This window comes from Homarus americanus, unplaced genomic scaffold (genome assembly GCF_018991925.1).
Source record: "Homarus americanus isolate GMGI-L3 unplaced genomic scaffold, GMGI_Hamer_2.0 scaffold29465, whole genome shotgun sequence".
Taxonomy (NCBI): Eukaryota; Metazoa; Arthropoda; class Malacostraca; order Decapoda; family Nephropidae; genus Homarus; species Homarus americanus.
In genome coordinates this window covers 185,001-210,391 of record NW_024752480.1, presented here as the reverse complement: position 1 = coordinate 210,391, position 25,391 = coordinate 185,001, and the positions used below count along the sequence as shown (strand labels likewise).

The following is a 25,391-nucleotide window of genomic DNA, read 5'->3' as shown; positions in this document are numbered from 1 at the left end:
AGAGAGAGAGAGAATTAAATAAACCAATTATTGCTTCATCACTTAATTGAAATACTTTCAACCTCTCTCTTCTCTCTCTCTCTCTCCCCATCCATTCTGCCACAGAAGGGAGGAAGAGGAGAGATAGAGGATAAATTACACACACACTGAAGATATGACATCAAAGAGCAAATAGGGAGCAAGACACAATACCATCACACACACACACACACACACACACACACACACACACACACACACACACACACACACACACTCAACGTCAACTAAATGCAAATAATGTCATCTAACAACTTATGTTTTTTTTTGACGAGATAAATTCACCTTGTTTATCGAGGCTGTCCTGTTAACCTGAGTCAGCTTAACGTGGGGGGAGGAGATGAGGGGAAGGGGAGGGGAGGGGAAACGGGTGGGGTAGGAGGTTAAAGGAAGGAGGAGGTGGGGGGAGGGGGGTGATGGAAGGAGAGGTAGAGTGAGGAAGTGAGAGGATAGGGGAATGTGAGGGGGAAGAGGTAAGGGAGAGAAAGGGGGGAAAGAGGGTAAATGAGGGGAGAGGGTTAAAAAGGGGGAAGGAGGTCAGGGGGGTCAAAGAGAGTCAAGTTGAAATCAAGAGGGGAAGGTCAAGTGTCAGGAGAGGTCAGGGCTAGTGCAGAGAGGGTCAGGGTGAGGTCAAACAGGGTCAGGGAGGTCAAAGAGGGTCAGGAAGGTCAGGGGGAGGTATATATAGGGTCATGGGGGACAAAGGGGGGCTAGGGTGAGATCAGGGGCTATCCTAGTTTTAATAGACCCCACGAGACCAATTATGTTGTCAGGTCGGGAGAAGCCAAGCGGACCAACCATGATGTAGTACTTCATATTATACACCTCCCTGGTTAGGTTTGGTTAGGTTAGGTTAGGTTTGGTTAGGTTAGGTTAATATAGTTTAGAATTGATTTGGTATATGTAGACAAACACACAAACAGAGAGATAACGACACACACACACACACACACACACACACACATGTCAAGATCGTGTCATGAGCTTGTTATAAACATCTCAACAGACACGAACACTTGACACTCCTTCACCTGGTCAACTCATGTATACAATTAAAGGTTATACTTTGTCTGTCACCTGTCATGTTTGTCATTAATTACATGTGGCGTGTCAGCAGCTCTATACCTGACCTTGATAATGAGGTACTGACTCACTCACTCACTTCATGGCGGAGAAATATTAAGATACAATAGTAGAACGAAACACTACACACACACACACACACACACACACACACACACACACACACACACACACACACACACACACACACACACACACACACAACATGCCACACCTCAGAGTTCATATCTGATAAAAGCACTTGCTGCGATTTTTGAGGGGGAAAGTGTTCATACCGAGGGGGAAGGGGAAGGGGAAGGACGACGGAAGACTCTGTCTTGTTATCGGTTCCTGAGGTCGACACGAGGTTACAGTGGGAGAGGGAAGGTGATGATAATGATGTCGAGCAAAAGCGATGAGGTGTGTGTGTGTGTGTGTGTGTGTGTGTGTGTGTGTGTGTGTGTGTGAAGGTCAACGAGAGATAGATAGCATTGATGAGATCGACAGCACTACTGGAGGAGAAAGTGCCAATTCTTATCACAAGCTGTTCCTCTCTATTCACACTTGTTATCATGAACTTTGACCTTTTGACCCTGACAACAACACCAGCTGAAGTAGGTCATCAGTGTTTGCATACACACCAAGCTTTGAGCACACACACACACACACACACACACACACACAACACAGATGCTCATAAAAAAGGGTATTTACTGCCCTAATATACAAACGTGTACACAAAATTATACACGCACACGAAGTTTAATAAATACAATCATTAACACACACACAGTCTTCTCGAATTAATTAGCAATGCTACCCACCACTCTCCCGAACATGCACCACCAGCATTCCCACTCCCCACCACACCTCACCTCTAATTATTACCCTAACTCCCCACCACACCGCATAACTAAGAATAATTTTATACACACAGTCAACATCCTCAAATTAATTCATATTTCTACCGCGTCTCCCATTAAGGCCAGACCACGCACCAGATCCAAGCAAAAATGTCCCTTAAATAGAGAGAGATATAGAGGTGAGTGTCCCTTATATATGTGTGTACAGTAGGTGAGGGGAGAGGAGGTACCAGCTGAGCCCCTTGTGATGTAAACAAACCACGTACCAGAACTAGGTTAAAATGACCCTTAAATAGAGAGAGATATAGAGGTGAGTGTCCCTTATATATGTACAGGTGAGGGGAAAGGAGGGTCCAGCTGAGGTCCTTTTGTGATGTAAACAAACCACGTGGTCTTGTGTTTACAGAATGTTTTTTTACCTTGAATGCCCGGGCGGTGTTTATCGCCTGAGGCCTGAGAGAGGTGCTTTGTGTATGAGAGATAGAGAGAGAGGATGGTAAAGGAAGGTAGGAAAATGGAAAGGAGAGAGAAAATAAGGAAGGAACGAAGGAAGGAAGGAATGGAAAAAAGGAGAGAGAACAGAGGAAGGAAAAGGGAAAGGAAAAAGAAAGGAGAGGGAAATATATATAGAGAGAAAATTAAGAAGAGAGAGAGAGAGAGAGAGAGAGAGAGAGAGAGAGAGAGAGAGAGAGAGAGAGAGAGAGAGAGAGAGAGAGAGAGAGTACCTACATAAAACATTAAATATTTACCTACACGACGCTGGACCAAACACAAGAACCACTCAGGTACAGCCCTTAGTTTTTTCTTTCTTTTTTTTACAGGGATTAGCCCACCCTGACATAGGTCACTGACCCACATCGGGGCCTGGGGGGCGAAAATTTATTAGTGATAATGATGATAATAATAATAATAATAATAATAATAATAATAATAATAATAATAATAATAATAATATTAATAAAGAACCATAAAGAAATACAAAAATTAAAATAAGATCAAAAGTGAGAAATATATGTATGTTGTGTTGTCAAAGTAAGAAAAACAATTGAGACCCTGCAATTGTGTGTAAATGAGGCAGAAAGTCAGATCACCATCCTGGGACTTGGACACAATTTTCGTGATGCCATGTGGCAGCAGGGTCTACCTTCCTGTTTGGTAGCTGCCTACTACCTACTACCTAACTTACAACCCTCCCACTTCACTTAACATTTAAAGCTTACTTACAACCCTCCCACTTCACTTAACACTTAAAGCTTACTTACAACCCTCCCACTTCACTTACACTTAAAGCTTACTTACAACGCTTATCTTAATGGAGTTTTACTTTGTGTTATACTTGCAACTTATGACACAGTATGTGTTTTTATTTTCACGTTATAGTTAAAACAAAAGACCAACGCCTACTTTTGTATTTGATTATTTTAATTTTTATTACTTTTCTAATTGTATTTTTTTGTTAATTTAATTTATTTATTTTTCATAAATTTAAAAAATCTTTAGTTTTTTTCACTTAATTAATCACAGTTAGTTTAGGATTTTGCATTAATTACAATTTAGTTTTACATTTTCCTCTCAAAATTTCAACTTATCTTACATTCTCTTCTTCATCTTCTTCTTCTTTTTCTTCTTCGTCTTCTTCTTCTTTCTCCTCCTCATCATCATCACCATCATCATCATCATCATCATCATTATTATTATTATTATTATTATTATTATTATCATTATCTTCTCTTAGTCTCCTCCTCCTCTCTCTTCTTCTCTCTCCAAACATCATAAAAGATGACTGCTGGTGTTATGAATGACCCTCAGAACGTTTACAAAGCTTATTTGGAGAGTGGAATGCTTAAGAGAGCTTTCTATGACCCGCCCGCCAGCCCACCCACCCACCCACCCAGCCACTCATTCATCCTGCCACCCACTCAGCTACTCATTAAGACAGCCAACCTCCCACTCGTTCACTTTGTCTACCACCCTCCCTCCCTCCCACCCACCCACCCACACGTCTATCCACCTACCCGCCCACCTATCCACGCATTAAGCCAGCCGCCCACCCAATCAGTGAGTTAACCTACCACCCACCCATTCCCCCATCCACTCCTTATGCATGCCACCCATTCATCTTGCCACTAACTCATCCACCCATCTACCCACTCACACTACTCATTCATCTACACTCCATTCCACCCACCAACACATCAATCATTCAGCATAACAGTATATAAATAAACTAATTTACATAGACAGCATATCATCATAACAACAATCCATACTCAAATAAGCATAGCAACACAACAAACCAATTTCCATAACCAATTACTCAGCATAGTAACCAAAGTCTAGCCAATTTGCATACCCAACATGGTTATCATAGCAACAAATTACACCTGGTAGCCAATTAACATAGCAGCACACACACACGAACAACAGGTAATATTCCTCCCCAAAATATATTCTGACTCGAATTCGTTGTATTTAAGACATATATCACGTACAGGAAAGCGACCTCAGGTTAATTAATGGCCAGACAGGTACAGGTGTATCTCGGTATGGTCAGTGATGGTGAATTGCCAACAGGTATTGGAGGAATGTGTGAGCGTGTTTTGTTTTACTGGCTGGTCGACGTGTGTGTGTGTGTGTGTGTGTGTGTGTGTGTGTGTGTGTCGCTAAGTCACGATAATCCAATCTTTTGTATTGAACCACAGAACGAATTGGCCAATGTTGGCTGAAGAACTTTTATATTCCCAAACAAACATCACAAGATTTATGATCTACACACACATATATACACATACACACACACACACTGACACCTAAGTGGTGTATTTCTGGAGAGAAGACGTGGCTACATGACGTTCACAATTTGCATTTGTTTATGAAACACGAAAGCAAGTGGCTGAAGCTGGTGGTGACGCGAAAGTGTGTGTGTGTGTGTGTGTGTGTGTGTGTGTGTGTGTGTGTGTGTGTGTGTGTGTGTGTGTGTGTGTGTGTGTGTGTGTGTGTGTGTGTGTGTGTGTGTGTGTGTGTGTGTGTGTGTGTGTGTGTGTGTGTGTGTGTGTGTGTGTGTGTGTGTGTGTGTGTGTGTGTGTGTGTGTGTGTGTGTGTGTGTGTGTGTGTGTGTGTGTGTGTGTGTGTGTGTGTGTGTGTGTGTGTGTGTGTGTGTGTGTGTGTGTGTGTGTGTGTGTGTGTGTGTGTGTGTGTGTGTGTGTGTGTGCGTGTGTGTGTGTGTGTGTGTGTGTGTGAGATACCATCCCCCCCCTCCATCACGATAAACAGTGTTACCAACGAACTTGCAATAAGGAAAACTGTTACCAACCTCTTCTTTGATGACACATCCTCCGTAGTGGTAATACTGTTAACAGGTATTGTCTCCTGGTGGGGTCATACCTGTAAAAGATAAATTAACATATATTAGCATAAAGCTTTTTACCTCAGAGGAATTACTGTATTTTAATCTGTGTTATGTAGAGTAGCTGTTTTACTCTCTATCATTATTCTCCCTTATTATTAAACTAAAATAAACAAACAAACAGAGAAACAAACAATAACAAACAAACATTTAACCAAAAAAATAGTAAATTAAAAAAATATCCAACGTTTTCCAAAGTCGCCCCCAAAAACAGTTAGAACAGCCTTGCATAATACAGGGTTAGTGGACCAAGGCTGGGGAGAGGTAGGGGAGGAAAGAAGGGGAGGAAGAGAGGAAGGAGAGGGGAGAGAGGTAAGGGAGTAGGGAAGAGAATGGGAATAGGTATGGTAGAGGGAAGGGGGGAATGTGTGTTTGAGAGGAGGTAAAGGCAAGAGAGGGAATGGGAAGGGGGATGTGGGGGGTAAGGAGGAAGGGAAAGGGGGCAAGGGAGGAAGGGAAGGGAGGGAAAAGGAGGGAAACTGCCTGTAGAGGGAAGGAGGAGGTGTCGATAGGGTGAAGGAGGAAGGAGGAAGGTTGTTTGCAGTAGAAATGAAGGAAGGAAGGAAGGGAGGAAGGAAGTTATGGAGAAGGAAGGAAGGAAGAAGGGAAGTGAGAAGGAAGAAGAGAAGGAAGGAAGAAGAAGGAAGGGAGGTAGAGAAGGAAGAAGGAAGAAGAGAAGGAAGGAAGGAAGGAAGGAAGGAAGGAAGGAAGGAAGGAAGGAAGGAAGGAAGGAAGGAAGGAAGGAAGGAAGGAAGGAAGGAAGGAAGGAAGCGAAAGGAAGAGAAGTGAAGAAGGAAGGAAGGAAGGAGGGAAGGAGGGAATCTCTACACACACCTCTGGTCAGACTCATGATTTATGTAAAAACACCTTGAGACCATCACTTCCCCCTTCCTCCCCCTGCTGCCCCTCACCCCTTCCTCCTCCATCCCCCTTCCCCTACCTGTATCCCCTTCCCTTACGTCTTGAAGGTATCGCCCGTACAACACCTGTCGCTGACATGTTGATTATTTACCTCAAGAAATAGGTCAAGGTCAGGTGTGGGGGGGGGAGGGAGGAGGAAAGGCATGTAAGTGGCCAGCCATCAGGTCTAGGGTGGGGTGGTGGGGGGCAAGTGGCCAGCCATCAGGTCTAGGGTGGGGTGGTGGGAGGGAGTAAGTGGCCAGCCATCAGGTCCAGCCGGGGTAAGTGGCCAGCGATCAAGTAAGGGCCCAGGAGACCCTCAGCCCTCATCACCATGTTAGGAATTATTCATAGATGCAGATGTGAGTCTTTGCCTTACCTCTCGCCCGCCCCCTACTGCCCTGCCCTGCCCTGCCCTTAAGAGCCCTTCCCCTGTCCCTTCTACCCTTAATTTCACTCAACCACAATCACATTCTCCCCTTGGCCATCATACCCTTAATCTTACCCTTTTATATCCGCACCATCACCTCCAAGGGACCTAACTCAGTACAGTAACACCTCTATTTAACGGACCTTATGGAGAGAAGCATCCATTATATGAGAAACATTGAAAATCCGTTATATCGAGAGTCCGTTAAATGTAAAACCTCCATCTAACGAAAAACAGATACAAAAAATCCGTTAAATCGAGAGTCCGTTAAATATGAACCCCCCTATTTAACGGATTATGCGGTGAAATAAGTCCGTTATATGAAGGTTTCACAGTACCAACTTGAATTAATCATTTTCTATGTGTTTTAGGGGAGGACTTCAAACGCTCCAGGTAAGAGGAGGTGTTGCATGTAAACAAGTAGTCAGCCCACCTGCCACACGCCACCTCTGTACTACATCACCAGTAGTGGCCTTTATCTGCAGTCTCCCTCACAAACTTGGTAGAGCATTATTTTCACGACTCACCTGAAGATTAGACACCTAAACTTATTTTACCTGTATCTTATGAAAACTAATCTAATTTAATCTAACTTAACTTAAATTAAACCAAACTAACTTAAGAGAACCTAAAACCTAACCTAACACCCCCTAGAGTGTTTAATAATCAGGTAAAATAAACTGGGAAATATCTTATCTTCACGTGACTGGGAATGACGGACTACTGCTAAGATTGATAAAGTCACACTGTAATTTCGCCGCCATTTTGACTCCCACCCCCCTACCCCCCCCCCCCAAGCAATAGTGACCCAACCTAGATTTGGTATAGTCCCCGTGTTAACCAAATGACATAGGGACCAGCTTCTCTTGTGATCAAACAACATATTAGAGTTTCAGAGTAATTTTGTCCTTATAGTCACAGTGTATTGTTGTTGACATATTAACTACTATTTGTTGATAATAATGACTGTTTTTATACGTGTTGCCTTAGTACTTTACTGTGTGTGTGTGTGTGTGTGTGTGGATATTTCTACTGCTTGTCTTAGCACTTTACTGTTATTTCCTGTATTTATTTTGCATCATCAGACAGACAGACAGACAGACAGACAGACAGACACAAACACAAGCAGAGACGCAGAGACAGACAAACAGAGAAGACCAGAAAGTCACACACACACACACACACACACACACACACACAGCTCACTCTGCCTCACCCACATTGTAGCATAACCCGGGAGTTTATGAGTTGCAGGTATCCTTATGGCTCTTGTTTCCGGGTTGTGTAAGCGTCAGCCCTGGTGCTTGTGTAGGTCATTCTCGCTTGTGTGTGTGTGTGTGTGTGTGTGTGAAAATAACTCGCCTTTACAGTTTGAGTCTTGTGATTTTTTGGTGCAAATTTTCGTCTACAAAATTTCGCTAAAGTTTCGTTTTTTTTGGTCTTTTCTTTTTTCGCTAAATTTGTTATATATGTTGTTGTTGTTGTTGTTGTTGTTGTTGTATATGTTGTTGTTGTTGTTGTTTTGTAATTTTCGTCAATACTAACATCATTTTGCAACTTTTATTAATATGGATTATCATTTAATTATCATTTTGCCAATACGATTTTTTTTCTCTTAATAATGATCATTATAATTTTGCAACATCATCATTATTAAGTTACACACACACACACACACACGCACACACACAAAACAAACACACACACACACACACACACACACACACACGTAGTTCAAAGTTTTTCAAAAAACATAATTGCCAGTATAGTATTATTGCATATTTAATCATGAGGTTTAATATTCAACTGGTAATGGGTGTGTGTGTAGGGGTGTGTGTGTGTGGGGTGGTAGGGTGGCAGTGGTGGGTGGTGGTAGGTGGTAGGGTAGTGTGGTGGTGGTAGTGGGTGTGGTAGTGGTGGCAGGAGGTGTGGAGAGGTGGGTGTGGCAGGGTGGGTGTGGTGGTGGTAGGGGTGGCAGTGGTAGTGGTGGGTGTGGAAGTGGGTGGCAGTGGAAGTGGGTGGCAATGGTAGGGTGGCAGGAAGTGGGTGGCAGTGGAAGTGGGTGGATGTATTTATATGTAGCAGTGTTATTGGGTGGCAGTACAAATGGACTTTAGATTCAGTGATCAGAAGAGATTATGCTGGTGGCTGTTAGTACTGATGGTTGTGTTACCTGTAGAGCTGTGTTTACCTGAGAGCTGCACTTACACCTGTTTTACCTTCATTCATTTCTCTCCTTCCCTTCCTTCATTTCCTTCATTCTGACCTCTCTCTGTTTCTCCTTCATACTGACCTTCATATCTCTCTTTACCTTCCTTCTCCTCCTCTTCCCTCCCTTTTGACCTCTCTCTCTCTCTCTCTCTGCCTACGCCCCTTCTTCCTTTCCCTCCTGTGTTCTTTCCTTTACCGCTCTATCCCTTCCTTCCTCCTTTCCTCCCGCCCTCTATTCCTTCCTTTCCACCTTCCTCTACTTCCCTCTCTTTCTCCCTTCCTGTCATCTACACATCAACTTACGTAGACATGAAAAGCTCTTACTCTGTGTGTGTGTGTGTGTGTGTGTGTGTGTGTGTGTGTGTCGGTCAGTGACATTAATGGTCAAAGTTGAAAGGTCAACTTGAGATATGTAGTAACCCATCCTCTCTCTCTCTCTCTCTCTGAGGGTTGGCGACCACGACCCACCATTCCTCTTACGCCCTCAGAGCTATCAGCACCCTGTTGTATCTCTCAAAGGACCACAACTTTTAATGTAATTCACCCAAGCCAATCACTGTCCTCCCCTGGCCCTCCTACCTGTAATTATCACTCATTAACATCTCTACCATTATCCCCCTTATTTCTTCTTCTTCTTCTTCTTCTTCTTCTTCTTCTTCTTATTATTATTATTATTATTATTATTATTATTATTATTATTATTATTATTATTATTATTTTTATTATTATCATTATTATTATTATTATTATTATTTTTATTATTATTATTATTATTATTAAAGACAAAAGTAACTTATTAATGTCCAGTATTTTATCTCACTTCTTATATCAATCTTACCTCACTTAAACCTTCGAGAAACACAGGTACAAGGTGTGGTTAAAGCCCCAGACACAGTACAAGGTGTGGTTAAGGCCCCAGACACAGTACAAGGTGTGGTTAAGGAAACCAAACACAGAATACCTCTCCCGATGATTTCTGGATAAGTTAAGATCCCTGCCAGACCATTAACCCACCTGCCCAAATGTTTTAAATATGGCTAGAGTACACCCTGGAGCGCCATCTTTAACCCACCCGAGGACAACACCTGTCTCCTCCTCCTCCCCCCGTGTGTAATGATATAGGTGTGTGTGTGTGTGTGTGTGTGTGTGTGTGTGTGTGTGTACTTATCATCTCTGAATCTTTACTCTCACTTGAGTATACACTTGTCTTGTATCTCTCTCTCTCTCTCTCTCTCTCTCTCTCTCTCTCTCTCTCTCTCCTTAATCCAACCCAAACAAGAAGCAGGAGGGAGGGAAGAGGAGAGAGCAACAAACAGATAATTAGTTTAACAGATGAAAGAGTAACAGGAGAAAGGCGTTAATTTCCTCCTCCCGAATCAGATTGAAAGTGGATCCCGTCTACTTGATAGCGGGTAGTTAAGGGGGCAGCGTGAAGACCAATACAGTGATACTAAGCCTTAATGAACAAGACACTGTACTCGATAGTTTATCTTTCACAAACTGTAATGGTAAGTACTAATTCAATTGTTCGTAAAAACTAAACCTAACCTAACCAAACATAATCTAATTTAACCTAACCAAACCTCAACATTAACCCCCAAAACCTCAACATTAACCCCCAAACCTCAACATTAACCCCCAAAACCTCAACATTAACCCCCAAACCTCAACATTAACCCCCAAACCTCAACATTAACCCCCAAAACGTCAACATTAACCCCTAAACCTCAACATTGGTCACGAGCCTCTGACATTAACCCCCAAACCTCCGGTAACCCCCAAACCTCAGCATTAACCCCAAACCTCAACATTAACCTAAACTCAGCATTGCTTCAAACCTCGGCATTGGCACTGAGCATCGGCATTACCTTTAAGCCTCAGCATTAACCCCAAAACGTCGGCATTAACTAAACCTCGGCATTAATCCCCCGAAACCTCGGCATTAACCCCCAAACCTCAACGGTAACCCCCAAACCTCATTATTTAAAACTCAACATTATTTTAAACCTCTAACATTAACCCCCAGTGTGTGTGGTGACAACATGCATATCTCCCGGCCCGTGATGTGTTGGTGGCAGAGGATGAGCCCGTATCCCCTCTTCACTTGTGTTGGTGATGACCCTCTCTGGCCCAACAGAGGCCAATTTTACGAGAGATAAGCATGAAATAGGTGGGAGCTGAGGGGGTGAGAGAGAGAGAGGGAGTGGGAGAGGGTGGGTAGGAGGAGTGGTGTGGTGGAGATGGTGTGGGAGAGGGATGAAGGAGATAAAGGGGATGAGGGGCAGAGAGAGAGAGATGGTGAGTGGGAGGTGTGTGTGTGTGTGTGTGTGTGTGTGTGTGTGTGTGTGTGTGTGTGTGTGTGTGTGTGTGTGTGACAGAAACAGGAAGAGAAAGAGAAAAGCTAAGAACGTGAAAAAGCAACAGAAGGGGAAAAAATAAAGAATTTAAACCAAGAGAGAAAGAGAAAGAAAAGAAAGGAAAGAGAGAAAGAAAGACCAACAACAAGCAAAACAAGAATAACAAGAACAAGATCAAGAAAGAAGAAGAAGAGAACAACAATAACAACAGTAATCCACAGACACTCACACACACACACACACGCACACACACGCACACACACACACACACACACACACACGAATGTCCTCCTCCTCCTCCTCATGCACTCACATCATTGCAGTGATTTGCCACTTTCCTGCAACAATGACGAGGGTAAAATTCTCATGCAACTCACCTCGTATGTTTAATTATGGTGCAACACAGGTAAGAAGATAATGCAACACAGGTGACATAGTGTAATACAGGTGAAATGGTGCAACACAGGTAACATAGTGCAACACAGGTGAGTTAGTGCAACATACTATTATCATCATCACCACCATCATCACTATCACCATCACCATTAATACAGTATCCCCCATGTAATACACCACCACATACATCACTGTAATACACTACATGACAAGATCAATGAGTCCATCTGTAATACCGTAATACATAACTCACTGTAACTCACTGTAACTCACTGTATCGTCACCAACGCTTTATTGTTGAAAGGACGATATTTATCTCTGTTGTAAAATTCAGTAGAGCTTTGTGGAGTTATTACTGTAAAGCCGCTGTATCGTTACCACTACTACCACTACTACCACCACCACTACCTCTACCACTATCACCACCACCACCACTACCACTACTACCACCACCACTACCTCTACCACTACTACCACCACCACTACCACTACTACCACTGCTACCGCTACTACCATCATTACTACCATTACCCCACTATCGCTACCACTATTAATACCATCACCATCACCAATTACTACTAACACCATCACCACACCCACTACTAACACCACTACTACCATCACCACTACCACCAACACCACCCCCACCATCGTCGTATCCTCCTCTAAGGTCATTCAACTTCTGACCTTTTTTGCCGAAAATTGGTCACCAGGGGGCGTGACCTATCCCATAAACATGATGAAACACGACACTATAACGACCTCAAGGTGTGTGTGTGTGTGTTAATATAGGTCAGGTTATGTTAGGTTAGGTTAGGTCAGGTCAGGTCAGGTCAGGTTATGGTAGGTTAGGTTAGGTTAGGTTAGGTTAGGTCATGTTATGTTAGGTTAGGTTAGGTTAGTTTATGTCTGGTTAAGCTCAGGTTAGGTTAAGTCAATTCCCAGGTTACCAGGTCGGGGTTTTAACAAGTCCCAGGTACCAACCAGGTCGGACCCGGTGCAGCAGGGGGGTGCGGCGGGGCAGAGGAGTGTGGGCAGGAGGGCGGAAAGGCCACGATACTGGAGGCAAGATAAACCAGGGTGTGTTGGCCTCAAAGATTCATCCTGAATTAAGGTCAAGGATACACCACTGTCTTGGCCTGTGTGTGAGAGAGTGAGAGGGGTAACAAGAGAGAGGAAAGTAAGAGAAAGGGAGAGAGAGCAAACAGAGAGAAAAACACCAATGCTAGACAGAGAAAGAGAGAGATTTAAAGACACCATTTTCTCTCTCTCTCTCTCTCCTGTCTTTCTGTCTTTTATATCTATCTCCGTCGATGTTTAATTATCTTCTCTGTCTACCCTGTTTATTGTCTTTCTCTGTTTCATTCTCTCTTCTGTCTATCAAACCCTCCCCCAACCCCACCCTTTCCCACCCGTCTAACATACCCTCTCCCTCTTTTCCACCCGTCTAACACACCCTTCCCCTCTTTTCCACCTGTCTAACACGCCCTTCCCCTCTTTTCCACCCGTCTAACACACCCTTCCCCTCTTTTCCACCTGTCTAACACACCCTCCCCCTCTTTTTCACCTGTCAATCAAACCCACCCACTCACCCACCCTGATTCACCTGTCTATCACCTGTCTACCACCGTCTCATGTTTCCTCAACCAGCCAACACTAACGAGAGGTTCAGGTGAGCAGTTCCCCGGCCTTAACATCGAGGCATTTAGCAAAATATTAATAAACAACAAAGGTCACACAGGTAGGTTAGACTCCTGCTTAATTCTGAAAGCTTATTAAAGGTAGATCATATCTTTTGTTTACCTTAGCGCTTGAGTGGGAGGCGAGAAAATGGTCTTTGGAAGGTTGTATTTAGGCACCGAACGCTTGAGTGGGAGACAAGATTTTTTTTTATCCAGTGCTTGAGTGGGAGTCGAGAAGATGAGCACTTGAGTGGGAAACGAAAATATTATATTTTTTTTATTCAGTGCTTGAGTGGGAGTCAATATAAACGTCCTTAATTTTGAGGTTAGAATCAGGTCAAGTCAGGTTAGATCAGGTTCAGGTCAAGCTAGGTTAAGTCAGGTCAAGCTCGGTTAAGTCAGGTCTAGCTATGTTAGATCAGGTCAGGTCAAGTCAGGTCAGATCCAATCAGCATGTCGACAAAAAGCCAGAAAATATCGTGTAAAAAGTTAGCTGAGCATTATAACCAACATCAAGAACATGCTACCCGAGAATTATATATCTTCTTAGTAATTCAGAGCATAATAAATTGAGTCGTGTGGACAAACGTGAGTGTATATCCGAGCATTATAATCATCTAAGAAAGAACCCCGTTGACAAATGAGCATAATAGCCAGCATATATTTACCTGAGCATTATAGATTCACACTGCATACTAAATTGATTCGTGTGGTCAGATGTGTGTAAACCAGAGCATTATAGGTATCACAGAGAAGCCGTAGACACCTGAGTATTATACCCAGGTGAGAGGGAAGACTCCTGCCTACCTGTGGTCCTTTGATTGGTAATGTGCCCAGGTAATGTGACAGGCTTCCCCTCTGATGAACTTGTGTTGCGTAGGTGATGAGGTTAGAGAAGGGGAGGCCGTGGTTGATGGATGTGGTGGTGTGGTCGACGTGGTTGATGCCTGAAGGGTGTGATTGACGTTATTTCAGTCTGTGAGGCTGTGGTTGATGCAGTTGATGTCTGTAATAACGTGATTGACGTGGTTAATGTCTGTAATAACTTGATTGACGTGGTTGATGTCTGTAATAACGTGATTGACGTGGTTGATGTCTGTAATAACGTGATTGACGTGGTTGATGTCTGTAATAACGTGATTGACGTGGTTGATGTCTGTAATAACGTGATTGACGTGGTTGATGTCTGTATCAATGCCATTTCTCAACCCAACATCATCACCACAGGGGAAGGCCTCCACGGGTTGCCACGGTGTCTGTCTGGTGAAGTCTGTAACAATATTTCCCACCTGTCAAACGTATCGAACCTTGTCAAACTGGCCACATGTTCTTTCCCCTTAATATTCTTGCCCCTGATATTCTTGCCCTGATATTTTTGCATTGATATTCTTTCCCCTCGTATTCTTTCCCCTGATATTCTTTCCCCTTAATATTCTTTCCCTGATATTCTTTGATATTCCCCCCTCGTATTCTTTCCCCTGATATTCTTTCCCCTCGTATTCTTTCCCTGACATTATATTTCTAAAATTTCGTAGTTGTTGTCTGTGCTGCTGTGAGGTTAGTTTAGGTTAGGTTAGGTTAGGTTAGGTTAGGTTAGGTTAGAATGCCGTAAAAGTGTTATTTCGCCCTTGTGTGGCTATCTTCCCCAGCCGTCCGCTTCTCAGTGGTCAGTTGAATATGTAAACATGCAAGACTGGACTGTGGCTCTCCTCCTCCCGTGTGTGTGTGTGTGGGTGTGTGTGTGTGTGTGTGTGTGTGTGTGTGTGTGTGTTTGTTTGTGTAAATTAATTACCTTATATACATACACACACGAGTATTTGCTTCTGTGTGTTAATATTTGCACAGACGTGTGTGACTGTACGTGTATCTGAATGTGTAATGTAAACATGTACGTTTATATTTATGTGTATGGATGTATATATCAACCACACACACACACACACACACACACCTTCCACACACGCAATGAAGGGACACACACACACACACACACACACACATGCCCCAGTATCGACCTAAGTCAGGTTGAATTAAACTCGAAGCGTGTAATTTTCTCAGCGATTCTTCAAGTCAAGAAAGAGCAGAGCAGTGGCGCTGGCCTTACCCTGCTGTGCTGAAGGTAAACTGCAGGAGGAAGGTAGACTGTAGGAGGGAGCTGCAGGAGTAAACTGGAGAGGGACAGTAGACTCGAGGAGGGAGCAGACAAATAAAAAAAACAAAAATTTAAACAGACAGACTAAGAAACAAACACAAACATGAAGGTAAACTAGAGCAGTCAAACACAGACGAACAAACAGACAAATTTAAACACACAAACTTACTGGGAAAAAACAGAGTAATTCCGTTAAGCGAAACACGGTACTTCAGACAACAAAACACTACAACGCCGGTACGAGCAATCAACATCGCCTGGCGTTTCCTTTCCACGCCCGTGCAAACGACATGGCTGTAAGAGTTACGTCAGATAAACGTTCGCTCGCCTGACCATAAAACACAGCGCCAGGACGAGCAATCAACAGCGCCTGGCGTCATCTTGTACATACCCCGAAATGTAATATTTATGCATGTTTTACGCCAGGCAAAGCTTCACCAGTGTTCTCTTCAACCTGCAACACGACTATAGAAGCTTTACGCCAGGCAAAGCTTCGCCAGCGTCCTCTCCAACCTGTAACACGACTATAGAAGCTTTACGCCAGGCAAAGCTTCGCCAGCGTCCTCTCCAACCTGTAACACGACAATAGAAGCCTTACGCCAGTCAAAGCTTCACTAATCCTCTCTCCTTCCTGCAACATGATAATTGTAGGTACGTCAGGCACACGTTCGCTCGCCTTTTTTCCAGGACGTTTTGATACTTGATCAAACAAAAAAAAACATTGGTTTGGTTTCTTGATGCCACTAAGCCACCCACAAGCCACTAAGCCACCCACAAGCCACTCACAGGTCACTAAGCCACCCACAAGCCACTAATCCACAACAAGCCACCAGCCCACCCATAAGCCACTAAGCCACCCACAAGCCACTAAGCCACCCACAAGTGTAGGCCTCTGCCCCTCCTTCGTCACCATCCACCTCACGTGCTACTCGTCACTCTCTTCCTGTGTGACATAAATTTGTGGAAGGTAGCTTAGGTGAGTCTTCCTTACATGATGGGAAGACGTATGGTTGTTGGGGAAGACGTATGGTTGTTGGGGAAGATGTATGGTTGTTGGGGAAGACGTATGGTTGTTGGGGAATATGTATGGTTGTTGGGGAAGATGTATGGTTGTTGAGGAAGACGTATGGTTGTTGGGGAAGATGTATGGTTGTTGGGGAAGACGTATGGTTGTTGGGGAAGACGTATGGTTGTTGGGGAAGATGTATGGTTGTTGGGGAAGATGTCTTGTATGAACATTTGCAGGGAAGACGTATGGTTGTTAGGAGGGCAATATGGTTGTTGGAAGAAGACGTATGGTTTGTTGGGAAGACGTATGGTTGTTAGGGGAAGACGTATGGTTGTTGGGAAAATGTATGGTTGGTAGGAAGACTGTGTAGTTGTTAGAGAAGACGTATGGTTGTTGGGGAAGACGTATGGTTGTTGGAGAAAATGTATAGTTGACGGGAAGACGTATGGTTGTTGGGGAAGACGTATGGTTGATGGGGAAGATCTATCTATCTATCTATCCTATCTATCAATAAAAAATAAACAGACAAGAGAGAGAAAAAAGAAAATAAAATAAATAAATAAACTTAAAAAGAAGAAAGAAAAGAACAGGTAACACAAGAGACGGAAAATGTACATAAGAGTTTGTTAGAATTTATACCACCTCCTAACTTCCTCCCTCTCACCCCTCACCCCCCCTCACCTCCCCCTCACCCCCCCTCACCTCTCCCTCCCCCCCTACCCCCACCCCCTCACCTAACCTCCTTAGGCGACTGGGAACGTAGGCTGGTGGTGAGGGTGAGTGATGGTGGTAGTTTGTGGTGTTGGTTGGTAGTGGTGGTGATGGTGATGGTGGTTGGTTGTTGTGGTTGACAGTAGTGGTGGTAGATGGTGGTGGTTGGTAGTAGTGGATAAGGGTGGTTGGATATTGTGGTTGGTAGTGGTGTTGAATGGTGGTTGGTAATTGTTGTTGTTGTTAGTGGTAGTTGTTGTTGTTGTTAGTGGTAGTTGTTGTTGTTGTTAGTGGTAGTTGATGGTTGTAGTTAGTGGTAGCATCTAACTCACTCATATAAGCTACGCCAAATACAGTATATTCTCAAAAATAACCTTACGCTAAATTCTTCACTATAAGAAGACATTAAAACGCCTCCACTACACACACACACACACACACACACACACACACACGCACACACACACACACACACACACACACACACACACTACTGCCTGGACCCGGGTAAGTTTCTTTACGCCATTTGCCTCTGTCTACCCAGCAGTAATTGGGATCCTGGATGTTAATCGATTTGCGGATTGTATTCAGGAGTAATGGTTGACCAGTGCAGTTGGAGAGTTGTCCGGTCTTCTCGGACTATTCCTTGACATTGGGTCATGCAGCTCGTTAACTCAGGGTGTGGTTGTTGTTTTGACGACAGTTTCTACACCTTTAACAAATTCACGCCTAGATGGTCCTAGGGCCGGCCATCCTTGTTACACGAGGGGCAACCATTACCCCCCACCCCCCCCCTCTCTCACACACATGAAATTAATATCCCCCAATGATATAGTACAATACAATGTCATTATACCGGGTTATTTAAGTCAACTTCTCCTGAAAACACTTTAAAAAGTTTCTTGTGGGAACCATCTTCGTGTTTACTGCTAATATTGTTGGGGAAGATGACGTCATGGAGCTCGGGTGTCGTCATAGGTTCTGGTTGGTGACGTCATGGTGGTGACGTTATAACTTCACTTTACCGATCAACAGGAGAGAGCTCCGCAATAAATGAAAATGGTCTACCCACTAATAAAAAGATTTCCCCCTTCTCATTACCGCTAACATGACGCACATACACACACACACACACACACACACACACACACACACACACACACACACACACACACACACACACACACACACACACACACACACACACACACACACACACACACGTCATACTCCAGGTGTCATATATTCCTCCAGGTGTGTTTACTGACCACACCACGAGTAACCAAATTCCTAGAATGACATTGACCAGGGCACTGCGTCAGGGGATCTTAGTGGCATAGTGGCATGATCTAGTGGCATAGTGGCAATGATCTAGTGGCATAATGGCATGATTTAGTGGAACAGTGGCATGATCCTAGTGGCATAATGGCAATGATCTAGTGGCATGGTGGCATAATTACGGTGGCATATGGCATAGTGGCAAGCCTCCGGTGGCATAGTAACCAACCAAGACAGGAATAATTACCTTTAATATTACACCAAAGTTACACAGAGACTCTACCTTCACTAGATACCTTCACTACCTTCACTACCTTCACTAGATACCTTCACTACCTTCACTACCTTCACTACCTTCACTACCTTCACTCAGCACCAGTTACGATAAAATGAGTCAACAATTTTATACATTTTTTGGGGGTTATTTTGACTTACGAGTAATTTAATTTCCCATCGCAGGAGGAACCTTTAAGATTACGATCCATGGAGCTGTCGCGTCACACACCACCTGTGCTTAATTAAAAGGTGAGATACTGAGACACGACTGAGGAAATGCGGTGAATATATATATTTTTTTCTTTTTGTTTGTGATGTAATACAAACAAACACAAACATCGTACATGTATTGAGGTATTTCCGGTTAGTGCTTCCGCGTTTACCTGTACTATACTTGAACAATACCTGGACCATATTCGACCTAGGTGTTAAATGAAGCTAGTAGTGGTGATTTTTTTTTTAATTGTGACCTTTGATATTTGACATTTTGACCTCAATTACTTAGAATTTCCAGGATTTGTAATGTTGATTATAAAGGTCAAAACGTGAATATTATCGCTCTTATCGTTCTGTAGTCTTGGTACCGAGAGGTTTATTTATATCATTATCTGAATTTTGACCTTTGACCTTTCAACTCAAAATCATACCAGTTGTAGCTGTTGCTGTTGTTGTAGTAGTAGTTATTGTTGTTGTCATGGGGAATATACTAACCAAATCTGAATACTGCACCTGTAATCATTCTTCAGTTACTCCACCAACACACACACACACACACATACACAACATACCTAAATACAGACAGCACTGACAGCCCTTCTCACGCGATCCCATCAACCAACCTGGATAATACAGACAGGTGAGTGGATAATGCACCTGAAACTCACCTGTAGCACACCTGTAATGCACCTGTAATAACAACCCGAAAGAGGCAGTAAATCACACACGTTATGGAACACCTCAATAAACCCAAACACCTGTAATTTACCTGAATTTGATCTCCAGTTTCCTCCACCTCTCAACTTACCTGAAAAAGATAAAAATAAAGATTAATTAACATCTACACCTGGAGGAAAATCAAGGTGTTTTTTTTCACTCGAGTGTATTGCCTTTTTAATTGAATATTGAGAGTGGCTCCACGTATGAGTGTTATTTTTGTGTTGATGTTAGGAGGAGTAATTAAAATCATGAGTAGATACCTGTGTGAGATGTTACCTGTGTGTGATACCTGTGTGTGTTTTACCTGAGTGTGCTTCCTGTGTGTGATACCTGTGCGTGTTACCTGTGTGTGTTACCTGTGTGTGGTACCTATGTGTGTTATACCTGTTTGATACCTGTGCGTGTTACCTGTGTGAGTTACCAGTGTGTCTTACCTGCCTGTCCCACCTGTGTGTCAGTAATTAACAAAAGTGCACATCCTCAAGTAAAGCACTTACTATGATAACTATATAAAATAAATTACATATTAATAATGACACATATATATTAAACAAGACCTACATACTGATATATATACACACTACATAACACATATATATATATATATATATATATATATATATATATATATATATATATATATATATATATATATATATTTACCAAAGTAGAATTAAATACATATCAAACTACATAATCAATTCAGAGATAAACTTAGTGTCCATCTCTATGATAAAATTCAACGTCAGGGTAAAGTGTCACGTCATTTAGTAAGTGTTGATACGAATCATTCATTATTTTGTAAGTATTGTTGGTGTATGTAATGTATGGTGACGTGAATACTTATTGTATGGTGATATTCTCTCTCTCCATCCTACAGCTCCCCCTCCTCCTTCTGTCCCTCTCCCATCCTCCTTCTCCTTCTACTCCCATCCTCCTCCTCCTCCTCCTCTCCTACCTGCTCCACACCCCCTCCACCCCATCCCCATCCTCCACCACCCCTCCCTACCACCCCACTCCCCCTTCCCCCACCCCCCCCACCCCTCCTCACCAACATAATGCGTTTTGTCATTGTTGTGAAAATTCGCTTTGTTAAATCGTTCACAGGAATAGACTCCACTGGGAAAAAAAGACATAACATAATTATATCTTTGTAAGTGTTGTGGAAAATACGTGCGGGCGGTGTTGTTTGGTGGTTAGTGGGAGGCTTTAGTGGGTGATTGAATACCTGTAATTACGTTATGGTTATGGGAATTAGGTGTAGTCTCTCTCTCTCTCTCTCTCTCTCTCTCTCTCTCTCTCTCTCTTTATCTATTACTTGTTTCTTCTTCTATGTATGTCTTGCTGTTCCACACACACACACACACACACACACACACACACACAGGTAACAAGAAGATTGATTAATTAATTAGGGACAAAATCTACACAGAGAGAGCCAAAGTGTGGGCGAGAGGGAGAAGGAGTGAGAGAGGGGAAGAGGGAGGGAGGGAGGGAGGGGGGAAGAGAGAGGAGGATAGGGTGGGAGGGAAGAGGAGGAAGGGAATAGGGGGAAGATTGAGGAAGAGGAGGGGGGAAAAAGAAGGGAGGAGTTTTTTTAGTGTGTAAAGTGAGTAAATAGACGAGATAGAGAGAGAACAGATAAAAATGAGGGAACAATTTTACGCTGATGAAAGAAATAGAGAGAAAGTGAGAAAATGAGTGAGAAAGAGAAAGAACCTAACTTAACCTAACTTAACCTAACCCAAAGACATAACATTAGAGCGCTTAATCTTCAGGTAAACTTAGGTATCAAATCTCCAAATTAATTCAAAAAGAAATAATGACGAAAAATATAAATAAATAACTTGCAACACCAAACATGGATGATAGGTGAAGTACAAATCCTAATAAAACATAATAATATAACAAGAAAAACACCAATTGGCAACATCAAAACATAAACAAACAAGATATGAAACCATTAGGGAGGAGATAACAACATGAAGGGTGTTTTATATAGCCAGAAAAACAATACCTGGCAACATTAATGATACACTGTAAACACGGCCGGTGGGAGAAGAGAAATAAAGAGATAATAATGTCAAGGGAGAACAACAATAAGTAGCAACATGAAAACATAAACAGAATTGATAGGAGAAATAAACGTAATGGGAGAGAGAGAGAGAGAGAAAGAGAGAGAGAGAGAGAGAAAGAGAGAGAGAGAGACTATCACAAAATATTAACTAGCAACATCATCACAATAACATAAACACAGCTGATGGCGGTGATGGCGGGAAGGAGATGAAAATACACAAAAATACACAGAAAAATAAAAACAATAATACTAACTGTCAACACGAGACCAAAATATAAACAGAGATGGCGGGAAAGAAGACAATCCCCCCCTCCCTCCTCCCCCCAAAAAAAATATAAAAATAAGAAAGAAAGAAAAAGAAATAAATAAATAACTGGCAACACGAGACCAAAACAAACACAGATGATGACGGTAAAAGAAGTCACATAGCCTTAAAAAAAAAACACTAACTGGTAACACGAGGCCAAAACATAAACACAGCTGGAGAGACGCGGGAACACCTCACCTTGTTATCGGAAAAACACAACCAAGGTAATACAGAGGAATAAATGGCTCGGATAACAATAGTGGGAATAAACTCGAGTCCAGACGAGGAGGCAAGAAGTAAAGGGGAAAATTGGCCCCCACGAATATAACATAAAATAAATGGCGGGGAAAGGAGACACACACTGATAAACTGAGGGAGGGAGAGTGAGGGGTGAGGGAGGGAGGAAGGAAGGGAAGAAGGATGACGAAGGTGAGGTGTCACGCAAAGGGAGAAAGGGAAGGGTGAAGTAGGGAGGAAGGAGGGAAGGGGAGGAGGGAAGGAGGCAGAGGGTGAAAAGGAAGATAACAACTAATGGTTGGTGGGAAGGAAAGGGACTTAATGGAAGGGGTGGGGAGAATGTGGAGTGGTTGGGAGAGATGAGGTAGGTGGACGGCGATGAGGGAGAGGGATTGGGAGAGGGGAGGGAATGGTGGGGAGAGGGGTAGATTGTGAGAGTGAAAGGAGGGGAGCAGAGAGAGGGGGAGGGGAGGGGAGGAGAGAAAGAGAAGTGTGTTTGGAGAAGAAGAGGTCCTTGTTAAGACTAACAAGAGGAGTAAATGAGTGCACACACACACACACACACGCACACACACACACACACACACACACACACACACACACACACACACACACACAGGATAATAAGAGGGAACATGATAGAAGGAAACAGACACAGGCAGGAGGAGATGAGATGGTGTAATGGTACCAAAGTCCAATCACTTCAGAAGCAAACGTCCACAATCACCTTTAACTTAACCTGTTCAGAAAGTGTCTTATATAAATCCGGATTAAATAATTGTATAACCCAGGTAGTGAGTTGGGTTCATGCAATCCGTGGTAGGGATTTATCTTCACTTAATCCACCACCTCTAGGATTTACGTAGGTGTGTATTGTGTTATAGTAAATTAATCCTAATATAATTCAATGTTGGTGGGATCCAATTCAATCTAACTATAAAATACACAGAGGATTTAAATCTCCACTGTAATCCTATAGACTTGGGATTACAGTGCTATACAAATGATATGTGTTTGCTAGGGTATAAATCTCACCACACACACACACACACACACACACACACAAAATGATATTTTTTCGGTAGTAATCAGCTTAAATTTTCTTCAACAAGGGATTAAGGATTTAAATCTCCACCAGGGGGTTAAATAATCCTGGATTAGGGATTATTTAGATAGTTATAATATATTAGGTATGTCTTAACATCTTTGTGGGTGACCTGACGAGAGATGGAAGGAGTGAAGGAAGGAGAGTGATGGAAGGGGTGATGGAAGGAGTGAAGGAAGGAGAGTGATGGAAGGAGTGAAGGAAGGAGAGTGATGGAAGTGGTGATGGAAGGAGTGAAGGAAGGGGTGATGGAAGAATTGAAGGAAGGAGATTGATGGAAGGAGTGAAGTCATGTGTACTATATCCTGCCTCTATCCTACAGACACACACACACAAGACACATAACACTGGGAGGTCACACCAGACACGGAACTAATACTCTCCTATCCAACCTTAATCCTAAGTTAAACCCAGGTCATGTATCCTAGAGCCCTGGAGAGGATATGAGATAGGAGGGAAAATAATATCCTAAAGCTGTGTGTTAAATCCTACAAACAGGGGCGTAGTATGGAAATGTTTGTGTGTGTGTGTGTGTGTGTGTGTGTGTGTGTGTGTGTGTGTGTGTGTGTGTGTGTGTGTGTGTGTGTGTGTGTGTGTGTGTGTGTGTGTGTGTATGTATGCTTGTGTTTTATTGAAGATTTATATTGAGGAAATGTGTTTTAATCTGTATCTATAGGGAAGGAAGGTTTGATGGAGGAAGTGAGGGAGATGAGGAGATGGTGTAAAGGTTATATCTCTCCCTCATACATCTCTCTCATACACCTGCCTTACACATATACCTCCCTCATCCCCTCATACTCCTCCCACACACACACACACACCTCCCTCACACCTCCCTCACACATCACACACACACTACACATCCCTCACACATCACACACACACTACACATCCCACACACCACACACCCTACCCCAGACACACCCCACACACCCTCTCTAATCCACCACCAAAAACTAACATCTAACAGTGACTTAAGAAACAATATATATAAACACAACTAAACAATATACCTTCCCCTTTTAGTCTCTCTTATCCTCAACAAATACAAAACAATTAATATTTATTTATCTACCGGGATTAAGGACGAGTCAGGTCATTGGTCAGTATTAAATCTCTTGTAGAAAAATATATATTGTGTTTTAAAAGGTAAGACATGTAGATATAAGACATAGATAGGATATTTATTAAGACATTGCCCCTCCCCCTTCCTTAGAGATATAGATAAGATAGATATGGAGACCAGATAAGACATGCAGGATAGACAGACTTAAAGACAGATTTACACAGAGACAGACATATAGAAAAGACAGATAAAACAGACATACGGATAGACAGATATAAAAAAGACAGACAGACAGACAGACAGACAGGCAGATCTAGAGACCATTCACAGCAATACACCAGACACCCCCCCCCCACACATAGCCGACCACCCAGCTACTGTGGTGAAACGCAGACGCAGACGCAGACGCAGGTGAAGCCATCAATTACTACTACTGACGGAGGGGGTGTGGAGGTGAGTGGCAGGCAGGAAAAAGACCTACAGGTGAAAAATGAGTTTCTCCTTCTGCAGCAGTTTTATGTGAGGTGGAGGTACTGGTTATATGTAACACCTTGAAGAAGAGACAGACAGACAGACACACAGATAGACAGACAGACAGACAGGCAAACAGTTAGACAGATAGACAGACGATTTCTTGTGAAGTAGTTGTGGATATGTAACACCTTGATGAATGCGGGATAAAGTAATGAAAGAGGTGAAAGACAAAGATAAGAAAAGTGAGAAAGATAATAAGAGACAAAAATTGAGAGGAAGAAAGAGAAAGTGAGAGAAAAAACAGTGAGATAGAGAAAGGGATTGTGATCGTACTCAAGTGGTTAAGTCATTGTACTCAAGGGACTGTCACCGTACTCAAGGAGGTAAATCATCGTACTTAAAGGGTCAAATCATCAT

At 42.9% G+C, this 25,391-nt stretch overlaps 1 long non-coding RNA gene across 2 annotated transcripts in view; it reads right to left on the bottom strand.

Annotated features, from left to right (window-relative positions):
* The window catches only part of LOC121855107, a 223,269-nt gene that overhangs the window by 99,884 nt on the left and 97,994 nt on the right, over positions 1-25,391 (bottom strand). For both annotated transcript variants that reach the window (XR_006086715.1, XR_006086716.1), the window contains exon 3: positions 5,278-5,348. This is a non-coding gene — a long non-coding RNA (uncharacterized LOC121855107). The remainder of the gene's footprint in view (positions 1-5,277; positions 5,349-25,391) is intronic.